This window comes from Capricornis sumatraensis, chromosome 2 (assembly GCF_032405125.1).
Source record: "Capricornis sumatraensis isolate serow.1 chromosome 2, serow.2, whole genome shotgun sequence".
Classification (NCBI taxonomy): Eukaryota; Metazoa; Chordata; class Mammalia; order Artiodactyla; family Bovidae; genus Capricornis; species Capricornis sumatraensis.
The window spans coordinates 178,107,814-178,130,349 of record NC_091070.1 but is presented as its reverse complement, the minus strand read 5'-3'; the positions used below and the strand labels follow the sequence as shown (position 1 = coordinate 178,130,349).

General features: G+C 45.3%; 1 protein-coding gene across 1 annotated transcript in view; it reads right to left on the bottom strand.

Moving 5' to 3' along the window:
• Window positions 1-22,159, bottom strand: part of GNG12 (G protein subunit gamma 12) — an 81,617-nt gene extending 59,458 nt beyond the window's left edge. The window contains exon 1 of the mRNA XM_068963889.1: window positions 22,104-22,159. The gene's annotated coding sequence lies outside the window, so the exon portion shown is untranslated. The remainder of the gene's footprint in view (window positions 1-22,103) is intronic.
• Window positions 22,160-22,536: the final 377 nt, after the last annotated feature.

Sequence of the window (22,536 nt, the reverse complement as noted above, 5' to 3'; positions counted from 1 at the left end):
AGCTCCCTGGCTGGTCTGCCTTTCAGAACCCACTGCAACCTCTTCACAGCCAGTGGTTCCTGAAAGAAAAATCTGATCCTATCCCTCCCCTCTAGAGACTTCTGCCCCAACTTAGATGTCGCTTCCTCCTGGAAACCTTGTTCCTGGAAGCCTGCTCTCACAACAGCTGCATTTCTTCCCTCAGATGAGGGGCGGGGCGGGGGGCGGCTTCTCCACTGAGGAATCACCTTGTTTCCCTCAGAACAACATGAGCTATTTAACAATTCCCTCTATGGTAAGCACTCTAGCCTGTCACCCAATAGCCATGCCCCCTGCTTCCTCAGTACTGGCAGAACAGGGGCACCATCTCATGTGATTAGGGAAAATCTAGATTGTTCGAGGCCACATAAATGACTCCATCCTATTTGTCAGGGCTGAATTTATGAATGAGCATCTGTCTTAGGGCTGGTCTGCACAACATACTGGGGAGTTGGTCGGGAGCTTTTGAAAGATCTCTTTGTTCTTAAAGAGGGCTGCATAAGAAATCGTTATCTACTTTGGTACTGGTATGAGAGGATGGGATGCCTGCAGCCTTTCTGTACCTATGTGGAGAGTTAGCTGATGCTCTGAGGTTGACATGATAGCGAGAACTTGATGTTGTCAACGAGCACTAAATTGGTCAACTGGGAACAGCCTCCCCCTGGACTTCTTCTCTTAGGTGAGAGATTAAGTCCCCTTTTTGGTTTAGGCCAGTTTGAGTTGGGTTTCCTATTACTTGTAGCCCAAACAGATATAGCTTCCTAGGGCATTTCTCACTTTCTATTTGGTCTTAGAGGCACTTAGGTATAAATCTTGTTTCTTGTGTTAGACCTTTGGCTTTTTAAGGACAGGGTTTGTATTTTATGTATCCTTGTATCCCCCAAAGTGGCTTATCCCACTCCTGTGCTTGAGTGAAGAGAAACCACTATCTTTCGGGCTCATACTGTGAGGTGCTAGTGCTTTAAAGTGTTCAACATAGGAAGAAACACAAACAGAAAATGTAAGGCAACTCCAAGAGGCACACCCCACCCCACCCATCCTTATACACCTTATAGTGCCGAGAACATGCTTAGTACCAAGTAGGTGCTCAAAAATGTTTGCTAAGTGAATAATTTAATTTGCCTCTGATGAGTCAAGGGAGCTTAAGAGTTTTATAGTGTCCTAGGGTCATAACGATGAGCAGTAATTATGAACAAACTGTACTAAATATAGCCCAGTACTGGGACATCACTAGTGGTAAGTTGTTGTTTATTTATATGAGAGCCCTGATACCACCAAGATGTTAAGGCATTTAAATAGAACAAGCAGCAGAGCCAGACACTGGAGAATGAAGCAAAAACTAAATTTCACGCAGCAGACGCGAAGGTGCCAAATGTGTACTGAATGCTCTTGCTGTTTGTGCCCGCTCTGGGGCCACAAACACTAATCAAACAGACCCGCCATCCTAAGGTGCTTTGCATGTGCAGGGTGCGGGGAGAAAAACAACTTCCAAACCGTGTGGTCAGGGTTAGGAGAGCCAATGGAGAGGGCATGATAGGGATGCCCAGACCAGACGTGCTGAGTCAGGAAGGTGCCCCAGGGGAGCATTAATGCACCTGAATGCAGCAGAGAAGCTCGTTAATCAAAGGGGCACGAAGAGAGAAGGGAGGAGGAGCAGCATGAAGGGTTTGTAGTTTATAATAAGCCCATTCTGGCTACATTATTTGGTACGAAAGGCGAGGCTGGACTCAAGACCACCAGTTGGGAGGCTACTGCAATAATTCACTGTGGAATAACAGGGGCGTCTCAGACTAGACACAGGCTGACGGTAAATGACATCACGTTCCCTAAGATCTCGGGGTGCTGTGGTCTTTGCTCAAAGGGCAACGGCTCTGAACACCAAGCCTCTCATCTTTTGAGTTCAGGATGGGGAATGGGTTTGAGCTGGAGGCAACAACATGGTATAGCCATGTGGCTTAAAATTTCCATTCGGTTGTAAAACACTGTATAAGAATGAGATATGAAAACCTGATACTTTAAAAGAAGTGTAGCCCTGTTGGACCTGGTGTGTATATGTGTATGTACTGATGTAAACGTGTGCACACATGCATGTGTGTGTGATGTCATGCCTCCTCATTCACACTGATCCCACAGTATTGTGTGCACAAGGATGGTTCTGGTCCCAACAAGGTGACCCAGCTCAAGCCTCTTTGACCCTCAGTTTTTTTTTGAAAGTCCCACGAAAGGGCTGGACCTCAGAATCTCTAAAAATCAAACACCTGCCTTGAATTTCCAACTTCTGGCAGCAAAAATGTTTGGTAAATTAAGAGTCATGGATAATGAGCATAGGGGTAATCTGATGATGACTTTGCGGGTGATGATCCTGTAGCTCCGAGGCTCTCAAGCAGCATCCCTGGGTTAAGGTTCAGGTGTGCCCCAGCCCCAGGTGGCCGAGCAGGGCCTGACTGTCCAGAGCCTGGAGCTGCGGGCATCTTTCTCCCTACCCTGATATGATGTTCCTACGTGAGAACAGGCAGGACGTGCTGCCCCAGACAGGAGAGAGGAAAACACCCACAGGAGCCCAGCATCGCCTTTGGCCTCACTTCCACTTCCCCTGCCTCACGCGTGTCCGGTAGCTCTGTTAATGACACAGCAGACATCCACCCACTTGCAACTGCACCTTGGAAAGGTGAGCGAAGGACCAACATGGCCGGAAGGTGACAAGTCGTGGAGACAAGGGAGCAATGACAAATGGGAGCCTTTCTACCTGTGCTCTCAAACTTCCACCTCTGCCTGCTTGGGGACCTTGCTCTGTGGACTATCACCTCCCGTTCAACAGTTCCAAACTGTCTCCTGTGACATGCATAATTTTTGTTACAATGGAAAAAAAAATCTGTTTTGAGGGAGAAATATTCAGAGAGAGCAGCATTGCTTTCCTTGAAAAGATTGAACCTGAGGCCTACAGTTCACCTCCCACTGCTGCCCTCAGAGACGCTGAGAAGTTCTGAGAAGATACAAGACGGCACAGTTCACTTACAGAGAAGCGGCAGCAGACGGAGGCTTCCATAAACAAGTCTCCGTGCTCAGAGTCACAGGTCAGAGGAGGAGGTTTTAGTCTAACTTCTTTTGGGCTTCCTATTTCAGTGACACACACATAAAAAAACAAGCAGCTGAACCCTTGGGACTGAATTATTATACCCAGAGCATGACTGAAGAGACCCGGGTCCTTTCCTTTCTCAGACCTCACTGGCACCATGACAGTAAAAAAGACTGCCTGGTCTCAGCGGCCAGCTCACCAACAGAGGCAGCAGGCCCCCTCTGCTGCTCACATCCCCCAGCACCAGCCAGGCGTCATGACAGGGAAGCAGGCCCGCTTGGGTGCCCTTCGCACACACTGACGGCTTGGTGTGCAGGGCTGGCTTGACACCCTGGCCTTTTGAAGCTAATATGTGGCTGGACACCACTCTAGCAGAACAAACAAGCCCAAGAAACGCTTGCCAGAAAAGTGTGAAGCAGATAAAGTTCTCTGAGATGCTCCCTGCGGAAGAGTTTCCTGGAAACATTTGTCACGATGACAGACTTTTCCTGACTGTTCCAATGGAAGAATATCCTATTACCGACAAAAAGTCAGGAGCAAAATTCAGCACATGGAGCTGCATATATACCCCATAATGGAGGCCAATGTGGTTTTTGGGTGGGAGTGTGAAGACTGGTATAGTTCTTCCTTAAGGAGTCTTCTCTGTGTTGGCTAATTATAGTCAACTCAGCGAACACTTATCAAGCTCTTACTGCATACAATGTACTGTGGGAGGCAGCAGAGTACAATGGTAAACAAACCAACAACTTTGGAATCGCGTGGGCTGGGGTTTGTATTCTGACTTCCATTCACTCCCTATGTGACCTTGGCAAGGTTACATAACCTCTCTGTACCTGTTGCCTTCTCTGTTAAATGAAGGTAATAATAGCCTCTGACTTAGAGGAGGATTGTAAGTATGGTACTTAAAGCACTTAGAGTAACTTTTGATCTCTAGTAAGTAGGCAATATCTGTTTGCTATTATTATTACATTCTTTGCACCTCAACTTCCTTATCAGTAAAATGGGCATGATAACCCAACCAGCCTCATAGGGTTGCTATAAGGATTAAATAGAATAATGAAATGTATGGTGTTTAGCACAATACTTTGCACATAGTAAGTTATGTAACAAATGCTAGTCACTGTTATTCCCAGGAGATTCTCCCCAAACTATTTTAAAATTAAGACACTCAGATCTGAATAAAAGTCCAGGAAACAAATTCTTTCTTTGAACAACTTGAGCAAAGGGCGTTTTGTCACTATCCCCCATCATCCCCTTCCCCTCTGAGTTCCACTTATGCACAAAACACTGTGCTTTGTGCTGAGTAAGCTCCACAGGGACTCTCTCAGGAGTCCTGATGTCCCTCCAAATATTTTAGGCTTCCCTTTAACTTGATACTGACATGCCATCCACTTTTCCATTTAAGGGAATATTTTAAATTCTGGCTTTGTGAAACAGGGAGCAAGGCACAGACTTCTCCTGCAAAGGCTTCTCAAGCCCATCTACTTGGCTTGGCAGGGAACAGAAAAGTGGTGTTTCATGGTATCAAAAACTAGACTCATCGCTACTAACCTTGCAGAGCACCTCTCCACCCTGGAGAAGTGCTGAGCATGTTATATGCATGACATCACTGAAACAAGGGCCCCAGGGAAGTTTCAGGATGTCTAGTTGGTAGGAGCAGAGCTAACCCACACTTGGCTCCTAAGTCCATGCACACAAACCCTGGGATCCCTGCCTCCTTCTCAAGGCAAGCCTCCCACCTCATCCAAGAGTATAAGGGTATCAGATCACTCCTACTGTTCTCTTGGTAGGGCAATCAATCCGATTTTTTTTCCTTCCCCCTTTGTCTGCTATTTGGCCAACCACGCCACCTAGTGGCCCTTCAAGCACACAACCACAGGTCTTTGTGAAAGGCCGGCAGATGACACCCATTCTCACAACAGGAGGGACCTGATGATCAAATCCAAGGTGCGCAGAGAAATGAAGCCCAGAAAAATGAAGCAGGTTGCCTCAAGTTAAAGGGAAAGGCGCCTGCACCCTAGAATCAGGACATGGTTCTGATTCAGACTGCCTAAATCCTATCTTCAGCAAGATGCTTCCTTCAATCATTCAACAAATGCAGGTTGGACACCTACTGTGTGCTCATCACTGTGCCAGATAGTGGGGACAGGACAATAAGCAAAGAGGACAAGTCTATCTTCATAGTCCAATGGGACAGGAAGATAATAAAACTGAGAACGTGACAACGCTAGTTAATAGAAATGAAGAGTTTACTCTGCGATTACTACTCTTGCTTTTAAAATGAATGAAAAGACATGAAAACTGTGGTTAATAAGCCTTTGCAAGGTTCATTATACCCTTCTAAGCTTATGAAAAGGAGCTTGTTGGACTAGATGCTAAAAAATTTCTAAGGCCTCTTTCCAGCTCTGTTTCTCTTTACTTCTAGGACTTTTGGGGTAAAGTTTAGATTAGAAGGCAGGTCACTTGACCAAGAATCCAGTGCTTTCTCTTCATGTACTGTGCTAACCAATGCTTATTAATAATAACTGGTAGGAATCAAACCGGAGAAGGTGATGGCACCCCACTCCAGTACTATTGCCTGAAAAATCCCATGGACGGAGGAGCCTGGTAGGCTGTAGTCCATGGGGTCGCAGAGTCGGACACGACTAGGTGACTTCACTTTCACTTTTCACTTTCATGCATTGGAGAAGGAAACGGCAACCCACTCCAGTGTTCTTGCCTGGAGAATCCCAGGGACGGGGAACCTGTTGGGCTGCCGTCTATGGGTTCACACAGAGTCGGACACCACTGAAGCGACTTAGCAGCAGTAGCAGCAGCAGCAGGAATCGAACACTTACTATATATATTATATCCTGAATTAATATCAGCTCATGCAGTCCTTAACAAACTATGGAAATATGAAAGTAATACAAGTAAAAATATCATGCTCTAAAATGCGTAACAGTTTCCAAGACAAATGGAGAAGCTTCCAGCCCAACCCAAGTGTAGGATTCTTAAGCACTATTTTGCCCCTGATTGATCTAGTTATGTGGTGGTTTAACTAATACTTATGTATTGGTGGCCCCAGGCTCTAAGAACTGGAAAGGACAATGCGCCCAAGCAAATGAATGGCTCAAAGAATAGTTACTGTCCAGGGAACACATTTCTCAAGAAAAACATTTCTCAACAACACTGCTCTGGGGGTAGCTCTGGGAATCCAGACACTGTGAGGTCACATGAGCAGACTTGACCCCTTGCATAAGGGTCTGATACCAAATGAATAAAGTAGGTTCCAGGAATTCCACTGAGTATATCAGAGATCAGCAAACTCTCCAACATGGTCCTGCCATCTCCTTTATTCTTTTCTCCCTGGGTATCTATGCAGCATCTGCTTTCTATGGTGGGGGCCATCAGGCAAATGCCAACAGTGATTCTGCAAATGGAGGCCTCAGGTTCACAGGGAGCCTGGCTCCAGAGCCACACAAAGCTCCTCCTGCTTCCTGCAGCGGGGCCACTTCCTCCAGCACCTGGGAAAGCAGACCCTGTGGGACCTGGAGCTTCCTGGGTTTTGTAAAACTCTCACCCGTCCAGCCAGGGTCTCCAGAGTGACATGCCAGTGGGCGAGAGTGCGGACATATGCTAGACACACAAGAATGCTCAGCCCACAATGCTCTGCTATCCTTTTCCAAATGGCAAGATTTCACTTAAATTTCTAGGTCTAAGATTCATCCCTGCCTTGCACAACCACCACCCCTGCCCCAAGCCAGGTCCGCCCATTGTAAGAGCTGCTATGCTCCTATAGTACCTAGCATGGGATCGCAATCACCGATTGGCCTGTCTGTGGGTCTGGGTAGCTTTTCAATCCTACACAGTTGGTATCTAGCACCCTGTCTGGATCGCAGAGGTGCCGATTTCCAAAGAACTGGAAAGAAGAGGAAGGAATTTCAGGGCTAGACAAAGCTTAAGAGAGATCTTATTTCAGCTACTGCCCAATACAGGATTTCCTTTGAAATATCACTGCCCATGCCTGTGTTCAATAGCTAAGTTGTATCCAACTCTTTGTGACCACACAGACTGTAGCCCACCAGGTTCCTCTGTCCATGGTGTTTTCTAGGGAAGAATACTGCTGTGGGTTACCATTTCCTTCTTTAGGGGATCTTCCTGACCCAGGGATCAAACCCACATCTCCTGTGTCTCCTGCATTGGCAGGCAGATTCTTTACCACTGAGCCACTCGAGAAGCCGAAATATCAGTAATGAAAAACTTACAGTTTGTGTATGTATAGGTGTACATCCATGCATATACGGTGTCCTTCTAAGAATGAGGTGCGTGGCGGTAAAGACACAAAGAACAAGACTCACTTAGGTTTTCTTTGAGAGTTAGCCATCATCTTTCTTGAGAAATTTTGTTTCCTCCTTATTTTTCAAGAAATGCATGCTATTTATAGAAAAATGTGTGAAATACATTAACATGGATATAAGATAACAAAAGTTAACACGTTGCTATATTTCCTTTTACTCTTTTCTCTGAGTTTTTAACGAAGCTGAAATCACACTCTATTATGTAATTTTGTTTTGTTCCTTTTCAGCAATGACATTTCCCTAAGTGATTATAAATTCTTCATAAGCATCCTGCTTAAAAATTTTTATTTTGACATAATTTCAGACCTAAAGAAAAGTTGCAGGACTAGTACAAAGAATTCTCTGATCCCCTTCACCCAGATTTGGATTCCTCAAATGTCAACATTTATAATTTACTTTAATCCCTGCACACTCCCTCTGAGGCAGGGAAGTAGACAGAGAATGTTTTTTATCCTGAAATACTTCCCTGTGTATTTTCTACAAATAAGGAGTTCTTCTAAATAACCTCACTACAGTTAATACACTGCTGTTATCCAATCTACAACCTCATTCAGATTTTAGCAATTGTCCCAATAAAGTCCTTTACAGCAAAAGAAAACCCCAAATTTTACACAGTCACTCAACTGTTAGATCTCTGTGTCCAGGCTAAATCGCTTCAGCTGTGTCCGATCCTTCGTGACCCCATGGACGGTAGCCCTCCAGGCTCCTCTGTCCATGAAATTCTCCAGGCGAGAATACTGGAGTGGGTTGCCATTCCCTTTTCTAGCGGATCTACATGACCCAGGGATCAAACTCCTGCCTCTTATGTCTCCTGCACTGGGAGGACAGTTCTTTACCACTAGGCCACCTGCAAGGCCTTGAGTTTCCTTTAATCTGGAACAATTCCTAAGTCTTTGTTTGTATTTCACAGTATTGATATTTTTAAGAGTAAAGGGTCGGTTATTTTGTAGAATGCTCCTCAGTTTGAGTTTGTTCAGCTCTTTTCTTTCCAGTCAGATAGATTTAGGGTTTGCACTTTTAGCCCAAACAAGTGAATACACATCATTTTTAATGATTTCAGAAAGATTTCATTTTACACAGGCATTTCCTGACTGCAGAATCTTGGGCAGTTGTATAATTTTGCTACAGTTCCAAAATGCAGCACTTTCTCTTTTTTCCCATCAACTATCTATTGACCTTTCTCCATTCATTTGTATATTTAAGGATATACCAACAACTTTTTCCAAGACACTCCTGTCAATTTGTAGCCCCACAGCTGATAACTGGCCTTGCACACTGGCATATTATGAGATCTATTTTAGTTTAGGGAGACAAAAACTAACATTGCACTGGTGTTTCAATAGACTTCATCTAAAATTATGGTTATAAAGAGTGCTGTTCCTCTCAGGACTGATCCAGAATAAATGTGTCTGTCTGTCCATCTGTTCCCTGTTTAGTTTATGTGTTCCTTCATTCACTCAAGAAATCTGCAGAGTGTCTGCTCTGTGCCAATATTCTTCTACATGCTGACATCAAGTTCTTGCGGGGAAAAAATAAATACGGTAACACATTATACAAGGGCTGTGGAGTACCCCAATATCAAGTGATGGGAGGGAACACTTGTGGCGGAGCAGGCAAGAGCCTGGAGACAGACACGGATTGGTGAGCCCGCAGTTGGGACACAAAGGAAAAGGGGAGCCTCTTCACTTACACCCATAGCACTATCACTTTGATCCTCCAAACATCTGCAAAACCTGCTCTTTACTAAAAACACGAACCCCAGATGGACCAAGTTCAAATACACATTCCTAAAGTCTGACCTTCTCCTTCCTGGTCAGCAGAGTCTGAACTTGAGAGGGCTGCCATTTGTGAGTAATAATGACAGCTTGAAAATGCCCTGAAATTAGAGGGAGCTTACAAACCACTCTGATGTTGCTCAGCCTTGCAATTATCTGAATATCAAGGAATCAATGAATCAGGCTGTCTCAATGTTAGATTAATGGCCAGTTTCAACAGTGGAAACAGGACAGATGGCCAGCAACAAAGAAAGGTAGGGTGTGTGTGTGTGTGTGTGTGTGTGTGTGTGTGTTGGCCAGGAATAAAGAAAGGCAGGGGTGTGTGTGTGTGTGATGGTGAGGAATAAAGAAAGGTAGGTAGGTGTGTGTGTGTGTGTGTGTGTGTGTGTGTGTGTGTGTGTGTGTGATCTACCCTCAAATAACTGGGGTGGTGGCTGAAATCATGGGCCAGGAAAGAAAAGCACCCAGCTTGTGCTATGGGTGGGGCTGGGTAAGGAAGAAGTCCAGCTCCCAGACCCATCCCCTCCTCTGGGCTTTGTCACAGTGAGTCAAACAGCAAGAAACTAGAGGGATCTGCCAGCAATTAATTCTGGGGCAAATATGTGTGTGTGTGTGCATGCATGCTCTATCATGTCTGACTCTGAAACCCCCATGGACTGTAGCCCATTAGGCTCCCCTGTCCATGGAATTTTCTAGGCAAGAATACTGGAGTGCGTTGCCATTCCCTATGCCAGGGGATCTTCCTGACCCAGGGATCCAGTCCACATTTCTTGCATCTCTTGCATTGGCAGGGAGATTCTTTATCACTGTGCCACCTGGGAAAATATAATCCCCATCTCAACCACTAAGCAATTCCTATTTGGTGCTTAGGACAACTGATTTCCATTTACCTGGGGAAAAAACAAACAGATGATACCACCAAAATATTTTTTTTTCTTACATAAAACTTACATGAGGTTAAAAAATTAACTATATATATATATATGTGATCAATAATCATTAGAAAACTCTATCAAATATTGAGAAAATTATAATAACCTATAAGGTATGCACACATTCTTTTCCTTCCACATCTTCCTTTTGAGGAAAAACAGCCCCAAATATGCAATTAATTTGATGTATGAGTAATAAACAGTTTCTTACAATGCCAGGCCTTGAAATCTTAAGTGCATCTAAGGGTTTCTGAGAGCAGAGAAAGAAAAAAAAAAAAAAAACTATTGAAAGCATTATTAATATAAATACTATGCTTGTATCCTCCACTTGGGGGATGGAGATCCAGGACAATGGAGATGATAAACATTCACCAGGGACACACACTACCACTTGGTGGACAAAGGACAGCAGATGAGATTTCAATTATGAAGGCTCTTATTACTGAAGTTACAATAGAAGCTAAATAATCAGGTCAGTTCTGATAATTAAAAGCAGCTGCATAATTTACAGAGGCCTGAGAAAGGTGACAGGATAAAATCATATTTCAACATAAAATAACATATGTGGGAAGGTTTTTATATTTCAGCCATTATCCTTCTAAGTCTGTTCCGCGTTTTACCTCTAAGAATATATAAAAAGGTGCAGGAAATAGTGAAATAACTATCACCAGTTAGCCCAACTGTGACTTTCTGGCAACTGTAAGAAGTAAGCATAAATGAACTGAAGCAAATAATTAAACTAGCTGGACTAAAGCAAAAGATATCAATGTAGGCAGCAGTGAGCTGGAGTTTGCAAGTCAAGATCACTAATAGATATCCAGTTAGTGGCTGAAATTCATGTTTTCTGGTTGGTGTTAGGTCACTGTTACAATCTCAAGGAGTAAAAGAAGCCCACAGACTGGTAAGGATTTGCCATAACCAGCAGTGGTAGCAGAGTTTTGGCCAAAAAGTCCACTGCCGTTTAATAGGTGTAACCCTTAAACCTAGTGGCATTTTAACCATTTTACTTTCTAGAGATATTTTTTTAAAAATCTAACTGAAGTTTAGAATAACCGTTTCAAGACAAAAAACCCATTCCCGAAACCTTAGAGACCCAGCCCCTTTCAGTGTCCTAACTCATCACAGGCTGACAATTTCTTTCCAGATCATCAGCCATAACAATGCATGATAGCTCATTTTATACAGTTATCTATTTATCCACCAGGGGGCGACGTTGGCCACTATTAGACTGAAAGAGAAAATTATTTTCAAATAGTGGTAGAAAGATATTCACATACAAAAAGGGCCTTTCCCCTCCTCTCTCTTCTTCCCAGTACCTTTAGTCCTGACTGATTAGCAAAGCACTCCAGCCCTTGTGCAGGCTAAGAGGAATGGGACATGCATGATCACTGCTGAGAGTGAGCTAGCACACATGGTTAGCACAGTCCTGTAGGTTGGCTGGCCCATTCTCCCAAAACTTGAGATCAGAGTTATGGTTTTGCCAAAGCTGAAACAGTTTCAAGGATATTCTCTCTCTTTCTTTTTAAAGGAGAATCTTCCACCAGGCCTAGTTCAGCCAGCTGATGCTTCATGCAGGGCTGGCTCCCTCTTGCCTGGCTCCTTTCAGGGCCTTCCCAGCAATCACAAAGCCACAGGAGGGCCTGCCTTCCTTCAGGGATGGTGGGACCTTTGCACCCGGGGGAGGGTGTCTGGTAGCCAGGAAGGAGCTCAGACGGCAATCAGTGGCTGGGACTTCCTACCCCTCAGTCACGGGGTTAGGACCTCCCAGTGGGAACTCAGGTCTGGCTGGGTCTAGCCACAGCAGAGAACACACAGGGGCAAAGCCTGCTCCTGCCTGCTTGCTAAGTTGCTTCAGTTGTGTCTGACTCTTTGTGACTCTGTGGATGGTAGCCCGGAGGCTCCTCTGTCCATGGGATTCTCCAGGCAAGAATATTGGAGGGGGCTGCCATTTCCTTCTCCAGGGGATCTTCCGGACCCAGGGATCGAACCTGCATCTCTGGTGTCCCCTGCATTGACATGCAGGTTCTTTACCACTAGGGCCACCTGGGATGCTTGCTCCTGAGGGGGAAGCAAACCAGAGTTTCAGCATTGTGGTGAAGGCAAAACTGGGCGCAGGGAAAGACCCAGAGTGTGTGCTAGGTCTCCCAGGTCTGGGGACAGATCCAGTTTTTAGTGAATCCTGAGTCTTATACAATTTGGGAACCTCTTTAAGAAAAGAATGTGAAATTAGGAACAGCACATGCACTATAGGACATCAGAAGGGGTCCTTGCAGTGAGAGATCCTTAGGCTTAAGCTTCATAATGCCAGAAGCTCCTTCATGGGCCCTGCAAGTTGAGGATATGCGGGCAGGGGGTTCCCAAGAGGCCTGTCCACAGAATGGCAACAGGAGATTTCCCTAAGGCCACATGGCTCAGCACCTGCCTCAGGGAGTGGGTCATGGAGCTGGGCAAGGAAGAGGGCAAGAGGTTCGGTTCTGCTCTCCGTTTATCCTGCCTGAGATGCTCCATAAACACTTGTTGATCCACCAACCCAAGTGGCCCCGCTGCACGGTCCCCTACCCGTTCCTCCCCTTTCTCTCGAGCTTCCCGGCCACATTTCAAGCTTCCGCATCAGGGAAGATCATTGTGCTGAACTGCCTGATCAGTGAAGATCAGACAGGAAGATCACTGATTGCTGAACTGTCTGCAAGGGTGAGTAACTCAGACCCAACCTATGAGCAGGTGTCCTGTTCACCTGGATGATTCCTTCATCGAAGGTATCCAAGCATGAGTGACACAAACTTCAAAATCAGCCCAACAAATAGTGATGTTATCATTATTCCTTGCAAACCTGCTATTTGGTGCAGCAAGTGCACTGGTCAGTAAAAAGCAAGGAGATGGGAGCTCTGCCGGCTCAGGACTGCCCACTGCTCCAGGAAGGCCCTAGGGACTAGCTGCTCCATGGAGCGCAGGCATTGCCCTGTGTCAGAAGCAAAGCTCCCCGTCAGGAATCCCCATTCTGCCCTGTGACAGGGGCAAAGCTCCCCAGCAGGGATCCCGCTCCACTGAGGCCAGCTCTCCATCTTCCTGACCAAACCCTGACCCCCCAGTTTGGGTCCTCTTGTTACAGCTCAGGCCTTGTCGTCTCCTCCATGTCCCCTTCCAAGTCCTCTCTGGGTGCCATGAAGGTGCCTACTATACGTCTTTATTGAAAGAAGTTTATTGAAAATAAACTGATCTGAATTTACAGCATCTAGTTAAATATAGCTATGTTTGCATATTTCCACAGGACTTGTAAAAATAATATGTAAACTTCTCCTAATCTAGTGAGAAAATCACTTACCCAAGACTTAACAAGGAAAGGAGGTGAAGCCTAAAAAATTGGAAAGCTGTTTGGTTTAGTTACATAGCCTGCTTTCATATATGCTACACTTTGGTATTTATAACCAAGCCAGGGACTAAATGTTCCTGTTCCTTTTTGAACAAAACAGTGAGAACAATTTCTTATATATAAAAGTGTCTTTGTGAAGCCATTTACCACAAGGAAACAAGGGTTCTGAAAATTCTTATTTGTAAAATGGAGATAATGCAGGGATGGGGAAATGATGGCCACCATTTTTTGGGTACTTACTATGTGCCAGGGCTGTGCTGGGCATTTCCTACAGATTATTTCACTTAATCCTCTCAATATTCCTGTGGAGGATTATCCTCCATTTATTAAAGTCAAATTTAAGACTTAAAGAGTGACTTGCCCAAGTATTGCTGGAGAACTGATACTTTTTTCAAGGCTTTAAAATTGTCTTAGAAATCATCACAATAGTCAAATGCAAACAATGGTAACATTGCATTTATTGAATATATACCATGTGGCAAGCCACTGTGCTGAATTCATTTCATGCACTGGTTTCTTTAATACAGCTCTCTTGTAAGGCAACTGTAATTATCCTCATGTAACAGATAAGGAAACAGGCTCAAAGATGCTAAACCACTGTGCTCATAGCATGTCAAGTGGCTGAGGAATGGTCTGAAATCTAGTCTATCTGCTTATACTATGTTACTTCCTACTGTAAAATATATAAATAGAAAGCTTGCTTTAGGTGACAGCCTATTAGCAATTTTACATATCTAGATTTTTTCAGTGGCCCAATATATATATTCTTTCAGGCCAAGAGAGGAAGATTAGGTGAGCAGTGCTAGGCTAGATCAGCTGTGCCCTCTGGGTCTCTGTCTCCAATGTCATCTGGGGCAGGAGAGGGGACCCAAGGGCAGTGGAGGAGGAGGGGAGGGGAGCTACAGCTCACCAGCTTTGTAGACAGCCATGAAAAGTAGCATGAGGACGTTCACATCTGGAATTGTAAGATTGAGACTGGCCAGGAAAATCAGTCCACCATGGAACAACCCAATGTACATTTAATATTTTCTTAGGCTGACATCCCCAAAGTGACTTCCTTCCCTAAATTTAGCTGGTCGAAGCGTTTTGCTAGCACCTGTCACTTGCTCATCTGAGATCTAAACACAGAGTGACCTGCCTGCTGTGGGATCCACCATCACAGTGGCCCAAGCTGTTCACGATGCAGAAGGGCACCTGGAAGAGAGGCCCATCCCCAATGCTGGGGCTGGACAAGGCAGACCACCAGCTGAGTCCAAAGGACGCAACATAAGAGAAAAACTGCAAAAAAAAAAAAAAAAAAAGAGTGGGGAGGGGTCTTTGGGAGGGAAGTAGGGCACATTCTGCAAGGCTTGCACGTGGAGAGTTCATAAACTGTGGATGGACCCCAATCAAGATGCTCCTGTGAAGCCCAACAGATCGGCTCTCAGATCAACAGAAAGGATATGAGGGTCAGGAGCATGAGAAATGATGCTTGAGCAGTTTCCCAATACTCGCTTTCTGCTGGGGTTAAGTCAAGTGCACCCTGGTGTGACAGTACAGGAAAAAGACCCAGAGATGAGGTCAGTGGCTTCCCGGTGGTCTTAGAGAATGGAGTGTGGGTGCAAGCCTGGCTGTCTCTAAAATGCCCGAGCCCAGGCAGGTTTTCTCAGATGAGCCACACGCACACAGTTTCGATCCCATTAAAGGGAATGTTATGGGGACCCAGGCTCAGCTTCATGGGAGCAGCATCTTTCCAACAACTCCAAGCATCTGAAAGTCAGAATGGGATGCTTGTGAGGGAGGGAAGAGGAAGGTTCCCATGCCTGGACAGCTTTCAAGCACAGGCTGAAGGACAGCTTTTAGGGCTGTTGCAGAAGAGTTCCCTGAACTGGGCCAACAGTTAATATAATAAGATGCTCAAGTGGAAGTTTCCATTGAGGCAACACAATTCAACAGATGGGAAATTCCAAAGCCAGGAGCCAGACCATTACACGGAAATTTCTAAGAAGTTGACCTAGCTGGCTCAAAGGTTCAGGACGGTGGAAAGTGATGGGAGCATTTTGTGGGGCCGATTTCTTGCTAATGCTCTGATTCCCACCCTCCCTGAGGTGGGTGGGGTGGCAGGCGTACACTTTTCATCTGAAACCTGGAGACAAGAGCTTCAAAGGCCACATATGGAGGGCTTGATACGTGTCTCCTTGAGTTTGGGAACTGGTACGTGACACCCACCCGAGGGACCACAGTGTGGGAGGGGGCTGAAGAGACACAAGGTGACTCAGAAGAAAGTGACTGCTCGCTCCCTCCCCTGATGGGAGGTTAAAGGGCACCAGGTATGTCAGCCTTGGTCTCCTTGAGACAGATTCTGTCCACCAGGGCTTCACACAGAGGGTGAGAGAAGCCCAAAGAGAGAGTCTGAATGGGAAGCAGAAGGTGCTGAGGACGGTAGCAGACAGCAGGAGAGGCGCTTGCCTGAATCCTGGGAGATCCAGATGGAGAGCGCTGGCAGGGGAGTCCTGCGGGGAGGCCCCGGGGCTGCCTCAGAAGCAGCCCGAAGAGTAAGAGAGTCCATCCACCCACCAGCCAGGCTCAGAGAACCCAGCACCAGGCCTGACAACAGTGGTCAGGTAAGAACTTTCCCCTCTCTCTGCCTCCCCCGGGCAGGCCTTTGTGACGGGCAAGATTGAGGAAGTCTTCTCTTGGAATGAAAATTGACCATACACAGACTAAAGTGAGCATTTCCGATTTCCAGAAAGGATGGGTACTTCTGGGTGTGTGCGTGAGTGCACAAGAAACCACAGGACTTTCATTGGAAGGACTGATGCTGAAGCTGAAGCCCCAGTACTTTGGCCACCTGATGCAAAGAACCGAGTCACTGGAAAAGACTCTGATGTTGGGAAAGATTGAGGGCAAGAGGAGAAGGGGGTGACAGAGGATGAGATGGTTGGATGGCATCACCAACTCAATAGACGTGAGTTTGAGCAAGCTCCGGGAGTTGGTGACGGACAGGGAAGCCTGGTGTGCTGCAGTCCATGGGGTTGCAAAGAGTTGGACATGAATTAAGGACTGAACATAGGACTCTTTGTTACCTAAGAGTAACCAGAAACATCACAGGCCTGATCAAGTTCTCATCAGGAAACAGACACACATCCCAGTGAATCAACTTTAAAGGCACAGTGAGAGACAAGAAAAAAGCTACATCTTAACTACGTTTCACAAGCTGTGTTGTGCTGTGTCTTAGTCACAGCTAACCTCTGCATCACTACCTGTGTGCCAGGCGCTGGGACGAGGGTTTTATAGATGTGACCTCTTCCAAGCCCCCAACAGCGCCGTGGGGCAGACATTATTACCCCCTTTGACAGAAAAGGAAACTGGTTCAGAGAGGTGAGGCAACTTTCCCAGAGTCACACAGGTAGGTGAGCGGAGTAGTAGCCTGGACTCAACCTCAAGTCTCACATGGAACCCTGGACTCTGTGCTCCCAGACGAATGGTTCTCAGCAGCCAGTGGTGAGTGAAACACGACAAGGACAAGGGGCCTTCCCATCCTCTACTCTCAGGAGTCCCCAAGCTAGAAAAATAGAAAGCTGAGTTTGAAAACCACTGAATTGCATGATCTCAGCAATCTCCTCCAATTCTGGGATTCTAGGATTCTATCATCGGTGGGTGTGGCATGGAGACAGGTGGACCCCCACAAGAAGACACGGAGAAGAGGGAAAAATCCAGAGACAGCCAGAAGGAGCTGGTTCCAGCAGGTGGTACCATAACACACCCAAGGTTCACAGAATTACAGTCACATGCATAAATACATAGTTCAGAAAATGCACGTAAAGCACTTAGCAGGGGGTGAACACCAGAGTAAGTATTAGGTAAGTGGCAACTACGACTGTGATAAGTTTACATACATTCCTAAAAACCTCAACATGCAATTTGATGCAACATACTCAGCCACTGACATCACCATGTCTGCGCCATAAGGAGCTGTGTTTATCATGGACGCTAAACTCGACTAGTTTAGCCAAGAAAAGAAACGAACACATACGATTAATTAAGCTAGCCAAATCTAAAACAATTCAAGTAAGTCTGAAGTACCGGCTCTTAAGCACTAGGGAGCTGGGGAGTCCCATTAAAAAAATGATAGAAGTATGATCCTTTTCTCCAGTTTTAAAAAAAAAATACCACACACCACTTTGCAAATAATTACAGAAGCCCATTCATTGATCCATTCAATGGATTACAGGTCCACTGAAGCCCAGTGTCTTCAGGTTAATAGTCTAGATCTGGGAGCTGCAACATGAGGTCCGCAGGCCAAAAGCTGCCTACCTGACCCCACAGTGGGGTCATCCACCCTCCTCCTCTCTGTGAGCTCACGGTTGCTAGTCTCCATCATGATACCAAACTTGGAAGAGGTAGTCAATGTAACCGAAGCCGAATCTAATTTTTAACCTTTCAAGTTTAATGGATCCCATATTAAGAATTTCTAAATCAGTACACTCTGGTACCTAAAAATTTTATTTGCTTGGCATGCTCTTTCGTTCTTCTGGAAACAACAAAAAAAAAACCCTCATTCCTCATTTTTTCCTAAGGACCCTATTTCATGTGATTCTGGTGGGATTCATCCTTTCTTGGGGGAACACATGAACAAACCCTGGCCAAACAGATGCTGCTCACTGTCTACTGCCTAGTCCTGGGATTGAGGCAAGGAATCCAAACAGGGCCAAACCTCTTGGGTAATAGTAATAGAACAAAGGCAAAAGAGGCACTCTAGCTGCTGAGATCCACAGCTGTGAAGATGATGGAAATGTAATGCTAGTGTCTACTGAGGGGCTCTTGCCTGCAAATGAAGCTCACCGAGTTAAACAGAGCCAAGAGATGAAGAGAGTGAAGGATAACAGCCTGATAATTGGTTTTGAACCCATGCATACACCCATGCCCAAAGTCCATGCTAGCATGGACATTTTAGTCATCAAGTCAATGACACCAGTTTACACTGGATTTATGTTCCTTGCAACCAAAATAACTCTAAGAAAACTGATCTAAAGAAAAACAAAGCCCCAAAGCAAATTCCCATAGGTGGGCAGTCTTCATGGAATTTTGACCTCCTCTCTCACAAATTTTTTTTCATCTTATACACATTACTCTCACATCATCCTCTGTTCCTGCTGGTTCATCTTACCAGTGCTGCCAACCAATCAGACCCATTACTCTTGGAAAAATTTATTAAAGTTATAGTTGGGAAGAGGAAAATTAGAAGTGGACAATATATAGCTCAGTTTATAGTTTGCTGCCATCCAACACATCCTTGGAGTCCACTAATCGTATTTCAGTAAGCTTCTCAAACTGCCCTGGTTTCCCTCAAAGGTACACAACACCCTGGTATCTAAGATGACATAAAGCCACAGGGCTCAAAATGGAAGGAGAGAGACACAGGGAGCAAGGACAGTGGGCTGCACAGGTCACAGTGGACAGGGTCCATATAAATTCTGTATATCAAAAAGCCACTCTGCAGACTGAGTCAGGGCATAGCATGATTTGGAGTTGGGAGAAATAACATTCACTGAGTACTTCCCAGGAAGTTGTTTATTATTGTTTCAGAACTGGGATGGTAAGGAGATTGCAATGCACGTGCCAAGTCTGGTCCGCAGCCAACTGTCCAGGCTCAGCATCAAGAAGCGTGACAGTCTCAGACGTGCATCACAGGGGAAGGAGTGTGGATGAACGTATGCACTTGTTTTCCAGTGGAGAATACTACCTTTTATACTTGGATGAAGCAAGGCCAGCAGAGAAATGCACACCCAGACCGAAAGCAAACTTCTTGGGCTGCACTTGGGTGTCAACACTGCAGGTTGACACCGAGGGTGGTCTTTATTAGTCATTCCTACAGGATGTTGTTTGCTACCTTCAGTGGCATCCACTTCATAAACACTGGGGGAAAATTACTACAAGTTTCAAAAGAATCACAATTAACCTTGCTTCTTCTGAGTAACTAGCACGCTTTTATCCTCAAGCCACCAAGAACTCTTAACTGAGTATGCTTTCCTAGTACTGACTTATCAGAAGCTCAGAGGCAAGGCCCTGGGGCCTGCCAGTGCCTGTACAGGCTTCTCACTTAAGAACTGGGTGCCTAACCTTACCTCTGACTTCACCTTACTTTCCCTTCCCCACAAGTTTCCTCCCTTCTTTCTTTGTCTGGATCTTATTACGTGTGTATTTAGACGTCACCTCAAAAATCTTTGAAAGAAGACAGGCATATATACTAGATCAACAGCAATCAAAATAATGTGTAACAAGTCGGATGGTGAATGGAGAATAATTTTACAAATGCTGCCTGTTCTGACAGCCGGAATGGGGAAGTTCCAAGGGAGCAGGGTGAGAAGGTGGTGGCCTTGGACCTGGAATAGCCCTGGGCCAAACTGTCAGGTCAGCAAATGTCTCAGACAAGCCCCGACTCTCCCGCCCTCCTGCAAACCTCTCCCCATCCCCACTTCATCCTTCCGTGGGCAACTGGGTACCCTCTTACCCATCCTACACATCCCACACCTACTCTTTCATTAATACTGCTGGTTGCCCTCCCTTCCCCAACTTCTCCCACCAATCAAAGCAGCTGACACTTCTCTAGCACCCTGTACTTGACAATGACACGTTGTCAATGGCTGACAGCAGCTTTAACACCTATTGCTCTCAGGAATGAAGAGGAAGAAATCAAAGGACTAAATCACTAATAGTGGAACAGGTTGCAATGATGATACAGATGCAACTGAGGGAGATGATCTTCTTGTAAATTCCAAATAATTCTCTATGTAAAGCAGTTAGCAAAGTGCCTAACACACAGTCTGCATTCAATAAACAGTAGACGCTAATTGTGACTATTGCTACTGTAATTATTAATCTTTCTACCACTGGATAGTCATTGTCTATTCCTCAATCACTACCATGATTACCCCCAGGAGGGAACTGCCCCTTTCAAAAACACTGGCGAGTCACAGTTTCATCGTCAGTTAATGTAATTACACTTTATGATTGATTAAGCACTTGCACATACATCATTCTTTTTTATCTTCTGGACAATCCTCAAGTGAAATATTCTTTCAACTGGTTGCTGTTGGAGAAATGGCAGACAGGCTAGTTTGGCGAGAAAAAAATGGAATGGTGGGAGAGGACAGGGCCAGATGATGGAAGCAGGGAAACTAGAGCGAAAGCTAGACTGGTGTGGTGGGTGACATGGAGGCAGTGACAGCTTCCGAACAAAAGGGTAACATCCTGAAAACTGAACTGGAGGATGACTGGTGTGGCGGTTCTATATTGTGATGCAAGGATGGGAGTGGAAACCTGGTATCAGCAAGACCACCCAGGATCCTGCTGAACTGACCTAGATGCCAGATGGCAAATCACAAAGCCAGGGCGAGGGGATGGGCTATGAGACGGGAGCATGTCCTGAGCTCTCTCACCCTCCAAGTGATTTTCTTTCCATCACAGATGTTTCCATAAATACTGTAGGGTGGACTATAAAAAGGGCCACAAATCTTCCCCTCTCTGCCCTCCCTGCAATGTAATTCTGCAGCTCTTCTCACCAACAGGTAGAATCTAGTCCTGCACCTTTTGAATCTAGGGTCGCCCCACACCTTGTTTTAGCCAACAGAATGTGGTAGGGGCAGTGTGACGGCAGTTCTGAGCCTTGGCCTCGACATTTCTGTTGTCTCTCTTGGTACTCTGCCCAAAGGCCAGGCGCACAAGCTCAGGGGAGCCTGCAGAACAATGAGACACATGTCCTCACTCCAGCCGATAGCCAGGTGACCCCCAGCCCAGCTGACCCGGACCTGCAGTTAACCAAAGACACACGAATGGTCCCAGCTGAAATCAAAAGAATCACACACCTAGGCCCACCTCAAACTGCCAACACATTTATGGTACCAAAAAAAAAAAGATGGCTATTTTGAGTCAGTAAATTTTGGCTTATATTTCTGGCAGTAAATTTGAGGGGAGGTTTGTTATGCAGCAAAAGCTAACTGAAATACACCACAAATAACAGTAACACCACATAGCAGGGAGAGGTGCCACGTGAAGCCTCAGAAGCTTTTTTTCACTTAAGTACTTTACTTCCCTAGGTCTAAAGGAAGTTTTCTACTACTAAAGAACTATTATCTCCTGACAATCACACTTGGGTTTAAGGAGAGATGCGAGGAAAATATACCGCAATAAGAAAGCTAATAAGTTACAGCTATGAGCCAATTTTACATTTTAACACACTGCAAGGGACTGTCTGAATTCCTTGGCTGAAGTAAGACTTTGTTGTTTTGGATACTGTTCGAAACAAGCAGACCATCAACAGCGGCCTGGAAATAGTTTCATTACAAAAAAAGTTTTTATTTTAATAGTATTTGGCATGTAATCATAGATCTTTTCCCTGACCATGTTCTTAGCAAAAGAACATGGATTGATCTTTTTTTTTTTTTAGGGCCCGGAAACATTGTGAATCATTTCAGAGGGGGAAAAAAAACCATGAATAAATAGACATCTAATCACAGTACCAGTAAGGATACATTTAACTCAGAAGTGTGAATATCATTTCAAAAATAATGTCAAATGGTCACTTTGTTTTAAAACTGAAAGCGCACTTACCAGTAAGACTCGGTGTGGCCCACCGTCACCAGGTTTTAGGTGATGGAATGAATCTGAAATAGAATGAAACAAGCGTCCCGTAAGAAAATCACATTTGGAAAGGGTGTGCCTTCGATCCCAGCGACTGCCATCCTGGTATTTATTCTTTTAAAGATTAACAAAGCTTTTTCTGGCTCCTGATGGAATAGGGAGAGTTTTTCGCCTACATATTTCAACTTCCTCAACAGAGCGCATTCCCTCATCTCCTTCAGGGAGTTTGGAAAGTCTGAAGCCAGTATAACTATAAATGGTAGTGTTTTCATCCAAACCCCTCCAAGTCGGCAGAAGCCTCCCCGGTTGCTGCTCTTGCCTTGGCCCTTCCACTCCCTTCTGCAAGGACCATGCCCTGACTTCCTTTAGGGAACCGAAGGAAAAAAAGATGGTCCAGCATAAC